General features: G+C 33.4%; 1 pseudogene; it reads right to left on the reverse strand.

Annotated features, from left to right (window-relative positions):
* Positions 1-638: 638 nt before the first annotated feature.
* On the reverse strand, positions 639-6,156 carry LOC107897885 (serine/threonine-protein kinase tricornered-like; annotated as a pseudogene).
* Positions 6,157-7,064: the final 908 nt, after the last annotated feature.

The following is a 7,064-nucleotide window of genomic DNA, read 5'->3' on the forward strand; positions in this document are numbered from 1 at the left end:
GAATTAAGAGCATCGAATTCACCAATTCCAATGGAAAATCACCCATAAAATGCGTTAAATATAAGGTAAAAATATGTATAAATTACAGTTTATCAGTATGTATTTTAACAATAAGAAATTATTTATTCGAAAAAAAATTAAATTTATTTTTAGGGTTCAAAAAGTTATTTTAATAATAATTTTAATTTTAATATTTATATTTATTTATCAATTTTACCTTTAATTCATTTTAAAGTTAAATTTCACATTCAAATCTATTAACTCACGATATTTACATATATTTTATATTGACATGACACTAATAATCTTATATATTATTTCAATAAACATTTAAAAATTTTAAAAATTAACATGATATACACTACCAGTTTTAATAATTTAATTGTTTATCATATTTCTATTAAAAAAACAATTCATTCTCAAAAGTTGACGATTAAAATCAACTATTTAAAAAAAAAGCTAAAATAAATCATTATGCTATCCAAATTATTTGTTTTTAATATATATTCAATGGTTAAATTATTTTTGCATCCATTTTAGATTACCTAAACTTGATGTTGAATAAAATATTAAATACGAGAGTGCAGAAATAGCAACATAAAAGAAAATTATGAAAGCGTGTAAACTAAAACTAAAACTAAATTAAACTAGCACTAATTTAGTTAATTTCTTCCAACAACTTGGGATTTGGTTAGAACCAAATTTCGTGGAAGTAAAATGAAAGCCCTGTTTAATAACAATTACATAAACCAAAAATGGGGTATCGATTGAGATAACCAAAAACAGAAAAAGGAATAATTACACAAACAAATATGAAAAGAATATTTACTTTTCCAGATATTATTTTACAAAAGAACAAATTTCCTACCCGATTCAATATGATCAAATCTCAAACCACTTTCGTTTTCTTACCAGAGACAGGTAAGATTCTACCTTTTGGATATCGAGTTTATTTTCTCGAATGATTCTCAGCCTCGGGGGCTTCTATTTGCGTAGGCAAGAGGTTCAAGAAGCTCCCTTGAACTGGTTGATTGGCAGCTGCCGCCACCTCATCCTCTGCAAAAGAACGTTAGACCGAGATGATTGAGACTGAACCATTGCCTGATTGATATGCTACCGATTTCAAAACATTAACATTCATTGCTTGCAGTGTCCCAAACTTAACAATAGTGAAAATATCTTACCAAAAAGGGATTTGATGGAAGGTCTCTTGGGTTTTGAGCTCTTCTTCTTCAATTCAGCTGCACAATAGATAAAAATAAATAAAATTTGGTCATATGCAAAATATAATTTGCAGAGGATAAACCTCTGGTCAAAATAACCATAAAGAAAAACATGCACTAATGATCTTCACAAAGGAAAAAAATCTAAATCAAGGGCGGAAGCAAATTACCGATGCCGGGTAACTGATTATTATTTACAATTTCGACGTTCTTGTATGTGTAACCCATAAAGTTTATATCTTTGGATGAAAGCATCTGCAACAAAGGGAATAAATAAATACCATTCTGCATGTTCTATCAGCTACTACCCTTTTTAACCATGATTAATAGGATGATTTTGATATTATTATATATTTTACAATAGACTTTATTATATCTGCTTTGCTTAGAAATTTGATTTCAATAACTTAAGATACATATAGAAATATGACATTGTTGAGGGGAGGTCGGTCTTGCTTTGGGAGACATCTTAGAGTGTTGTCCTGGGAGCTGGCGAACCTACTCGGTTTTAGCCCCAGGTTCTGTCTCCCGACCCCACCAAGGCCAAATGCTAAACATTTCCCTGGTGGCAAGATGCTCCTCAAACTCCATGAACTCATCAGACTCTCCTTAGAGTCGGTAGACAAAACCCAAGGCTAAAACCAAACATACCCCGGGCACAATATTTCCACCATTGAGGGATGACACTCTAAGAAGATGTCTCCCAAAGCAAGACTGACCTCCCCTCAACAAACATTACATTAGTATAGGTGTGACAAAAGAACCAGTCAATATCCTCCCTACTCCACTCCCCCAACACGAAAAAAGGGTACCGATTAATTTCCAAAACTGCAATAACAGAAAATTCTAGCGAACTTGGTTAAGAAACAGCCAGTCCTAAAGAATGGCAGCAGCAAGGACTTTCAGCAGATATAAAATTTTTGTATGGTATGACTAATTACTCAGGTTCCTGGTTCTAAACATTGCAATTGAGAATATATGAAAATTTACTAACCTTTCTCCATGGACCTGATTTTGCTGCAGATGGAATTTGGTTGTCAACCTGGTGCATGAAAGAAAAGAGCGCAATAAGAACGTCTTATCGGAAAATTGCATATTTATAGCCATGGGAACACTAATATACCTCTTCAAACTTCTCGAAATTTTGCGTATCCAACTCATCATTGACTTCAGGAATAAATGCAGCTTTCATTTGATATAACTTGTCCCATTCAATACCCTTAAACCATGGGTGAATCTGGAAATAACAGACACAGTCAGTTAACTTTGAAATTTGCATTCTCTTATAAAACAAATCAAAGAATCTAGCACAGGACACACCGCACAACACCTTAATTTCATGGGCGCCTTTTGTGCAAGTCTCTGTTCAACATTACATAGAAGTTTACTTATAAGATCTTTTGCTTCTGGGGATAGTTTCGCTTCTTCTGGAAATTTTAAGTGTGTTCTCCAATTTACTATCTGGAAAATTTAGAGCCAAAATATATATATATTAAGCATCAAACCAGGCAATGCTAAATCATCACTGACAAAGAACATAAGAAGTACAATAAAGAGTCATGCTACAGAAGTTAACAAAGATCAAACACACACATAAACACACAATGGGAAAGACAGACCTTCCGACAGGTTGACATTGGCTCATCAGAATAAAAGGGTGGATATCCAACAAGCATTTCATACATGATGGCACCGAGCGACCACCTAAAAAGCATCCACAAAATATATCATTATAACCATATCTCATACATATATATATAAAGGGAGATCATGTTAATTTACAAACCAATCACATTCCATTCCATATCCTTTCTTCAGCAGAACCTCAGGAGCAATGTAGTCAGGTGTACCAACTGTAGAATAAGCCTGAGATATTACAATATTTAAATATTCAAGCAACACTCATTTGCCATTTCAATTAAAAGAAAGAAGTTTTCTAGTTATGAAATTAGCAGGAAAAAGAGGAAAGCTTACGGTTTTCCTACAATTATCAAAGGCAACTAACAGCTCTAAAATATAAGCCTTGTATGCTCAGAAAATCAAACAAAAACTGACCAATGGAATACAAAGGAAAAGCGGGGAAAAACTTCCTTGCTTTGAAACTAACTATTACCATCAGTAATAACAATACTTATGTTGTATTAGTTACATGGTAGTCAAGTACTTACAAGCATCCTTCTGTTCCTCTGCCAGTGCTGCAACTGCTCTTGTTGTGTGCGTTTTGGTGCAGCAGGTCGTCCATCACTTAGAAGAGCCCCACTGAGATTGTTGGCCGTAGAAAAATCCTTTTCTTGGAGATTACTGCAATCTAAAGGTTTACATAATCCAAAATCCGACAATTTCATATGACCATTTCTATCGAGCAGCAGGTTGTCAGGCTTGATGTCTCTGCAACATTTGATATAGAATGGGTTTGCCCATTAGTGCAAACTCAAGAAGACCATTATATAAAGCGTACCAAGATTCAATGTCATGTCAACTCACCTATGAATATAATCATGTTTGTGGATAGATTCGATTGCCAGGACAGTTTCTCCAACATAAAATCTGGCCTCATCTTCGGTTAGTGTATCCTTCCGCATCAGTAAAGTCATCATATCTCCCCCAGATAAATATTCCATAATGAGATACAGATACTCTTCATCTTGGAAGGAGCAATATAGTTTGACAATGCAATTACTATCAACCTCCGCAAGTAGATTTCTCTCAGCTTTCACATGTTCAACCTGAACATTAGAAATGCAAATTAACAGATTACAATAATGGCTAAACAAATCAAAGAAGTACATGGCAGGCTTAATTGTATACCTGGCCTCTACGAAGCATCTCTGACTTCTTAAGCTTCTTCATAGCATAAACATGACCAGTTGCCTTCTCCCTACAGATTCTAACCTGTAATGAGAAAAAAGTGAAGTTAAAAGTAGTTGTGGAAAAATTCCTTCTTTTGCGGGGAAAGTGAAAATCAATCAATAAAAAGGAGATATAGATGTTCAAGAGCTGAAAATAAATAATGACACTAAGCAGTATAATACGTAGAAGCCTGTCCGTCTAAAAGCTTCCTAGAAGCATTGTCCCAGGATAACAAGTTCTGATGGCAGGGTAAACAAATTAAATACAAAATTTTCTTAACTTCTGCCAAGTAGATTCAAGCAAGGCCAGAAATAGAAGCAAAAGAAGCACCTAAATTATGTTGTAGGTATTGAAAAAGATATAATTACCTCTCCAAAAGCACCCTTTCCAATCATGGTCAATGGCTCAAAATCATCAGCACCCATCTTATGCCTCTGAAGGTGCATGTATTCTGTCTCCTTCTTCTCAAAATACTTGAGTAAGTTATTGTGTTCTTCTTCAGAAACTTCAGCATCAGCCAACTTCTTTTCCAGAATATCTCGTCTGCAGAAAATCATAATTACCCAAAAATCACCATCCATATTCTTCAGAAGAAAACTGTCACAACTTTCCGGCATTCCTCCAATCACAAACACATTTTATAATATCAGCATAGTTACATTGCTTGCAACATTATAGTTATGCAGTAACAGTAACTAATACATGGGGAAATTTCCAAGAGAAAGGATTTTAAATCATACCGCTCCTTTCTTTCCTGCAGGCTTTTCATCTGCTTCTTGTAATGGTTTTCAATATACTGCTTTGCAGCTTCTACCCGCTGTTTGGTGACATTTGATGGTACCTCTTCCCCTGCTGGTGGTTTAGACCCCTCTTTTGCATTACCTGCAGCTTCTTTCTTTTTTGAAGACTTCAACTTGTTGAACCAACACCTTACAGATTCCATTGGTTTAGTTGATAAATACAATCCTTATGAACCCACAGATCTAGATGTACATTATAGCTCAGTATACAAAAATCTTGCTCACTTTAGCACGTTAACACTTACCAAAATATCCAAGAAATACATTCTGCAATGGAAAATTATGAAATAAGAATGAGGCTAACATTTCAGAAACAGAAAGAGCAGCGGAAATCGTGTAACTTTTAAAGCACTAGCTCGTCATCAGATGTCAAAGGATACAACGCACAAACAAACAAAAATTAGATAAATGGGCAGAATTAGTTAATGCTAATGATCTACCTGAGTCAAACATTCTAGTACTAAGTTAGCTTTATTAGTTGCAACATGCAGCTAGATGCACTTTGGCACAATTCTTACCAATCAACATGATTTTTCCTACATTTTCCAGCAACCAAACAACAAACTAGACCTCAACCCAAAACTCAATTCTCAATTATCAAGAAGTTTGAAACCCAAAGCAGTGTTCCAAAAAGACCAACTTAAAACACCTATAGATGATATCCCACAAAAAATAAAAAAATCCTGTGATCCTTACCCAAAAAAACGATTTCAATCAATTTAAAGTCGGCATTCGGTTAATCAATAAAATTCAAAAGCACTTCAACCAGGATAATATCCGAGAAAGAGTTTATAATGTTTAACATTAAATAAAAAAGTTTTTGGCTACATTTTTTTCTCACAAAAGGAACACTGAAATTCTGAGACTACGGGAAAATAAGAACCGAAATTAAAACTGTAATTGATCTAGAACACTGAACTAGCAAAGACACACTAAAACAATTAATTTTCAATTCTTCGAGGTTTCCATCAACCAAACAGAAAAGAATATAATACAAATCTCAATTCAACTTCAGAATTAAAAATAAAAAATAGAAGAAATCAATTAACAGAAACTAACCATTAAAATCCATCCACTGATCCGGTTTCTAGAGAATCCTATTGAATTCCATAATAATAATAATAATAATAATAATAAAGAAATGGAACTGAGCTATTAAATAAAGTGGAAACCCTAAAAGAAAAGAGTAAGGGGAGACAAGAGAAGATTGAGGCGACGATCAAGAAATTGCAATCCCATTAATGCTTAGGAATTTAGGCTTTTCAAAAAGTTGGAAGCTTTGCTTTGTATTTGCTTTGAGCTGCTTTTAAATTTAATTTTTTAAATTTTTTGTCAATTAAAATTAAAAGAATGTTTTAAATATTTTTATGAATTAAAATTAAAATTAAAATTAAAATTTTTAACTGTCTCTCTTAGTCATGTTTTATTGTTACATTTTTCTATCATTTTTATGAATAAATTATCAGAAAGCTCATTTCTAAAATAAAATTACGAAAATAGGTCCTTTTACTTGATATTTATAGGTATGGACTGATTTATGTAAAGCATATTGAGTTGGAGTAGTTTTTAAGAGAAAACTAGAAAAGCGCGTCCAATTTGGCGCTTTTTTTCCTACCACATTTAATAAGTATCCACTTCAACGCACTTTAGTAAAGTGCTTCCATGTAAGCATGTTTTTGCTCGTATTTTTCTCAATGCCCAAATTGTTAATTAGGGGTTTATGAAATTAGGGTTTATAGTTTTTTAATTTGTAAGTGTTTAGGTTTAGGGTTTTATTTATTTTTAAGTGTTTATTAATTATGGGTTTAAGGTTTTATTTCATTTTTAGGATTTAGGGGTTCTGAAAAATAATTTGTACAAGATGGGACCTGAAAAAGTAATTTTGAGGGGATGAGTTCTAAAGAAATAATTTTAACGAGATGGGTTGAGTTTTGTAGAGAAAAAACGCCCTAAGTAGGATGTACAGTTAACAAAAGTACTGAAAATGCTTCTAGCTGGACGCCCTTTTAAATACTGCTGCTTCTGAAATAATAAATTTGAAGAGACAGTTCTGAAAAATATCTCAGGATTCTCGGGATATCTGAAAAGTTTGTGAAAAATGCCCGAATAGTAGAGGTTGAGGTTTGTATAGGAAAAACACTCCAAGCAGAATGCAGTGTCAGCAAAAGTACTAAAAACGCTTATAGCTGGA

This window comes from Gossypium hirsutum, chromosome A10, assembly GCF_007990345.1.
Source record: "Gossypium hirsutum isolate 1008001.06 chromosome A10, Gossypium_hirsutum_v2.1, whole genome shotgun sequence".
Lineage (NCBI taxonomy): Eukaryota > Viridiplantae > Streptophyta > Magnoliopsida > Malvales > Malvaceae > Gossypium > Gossypium hirsutum.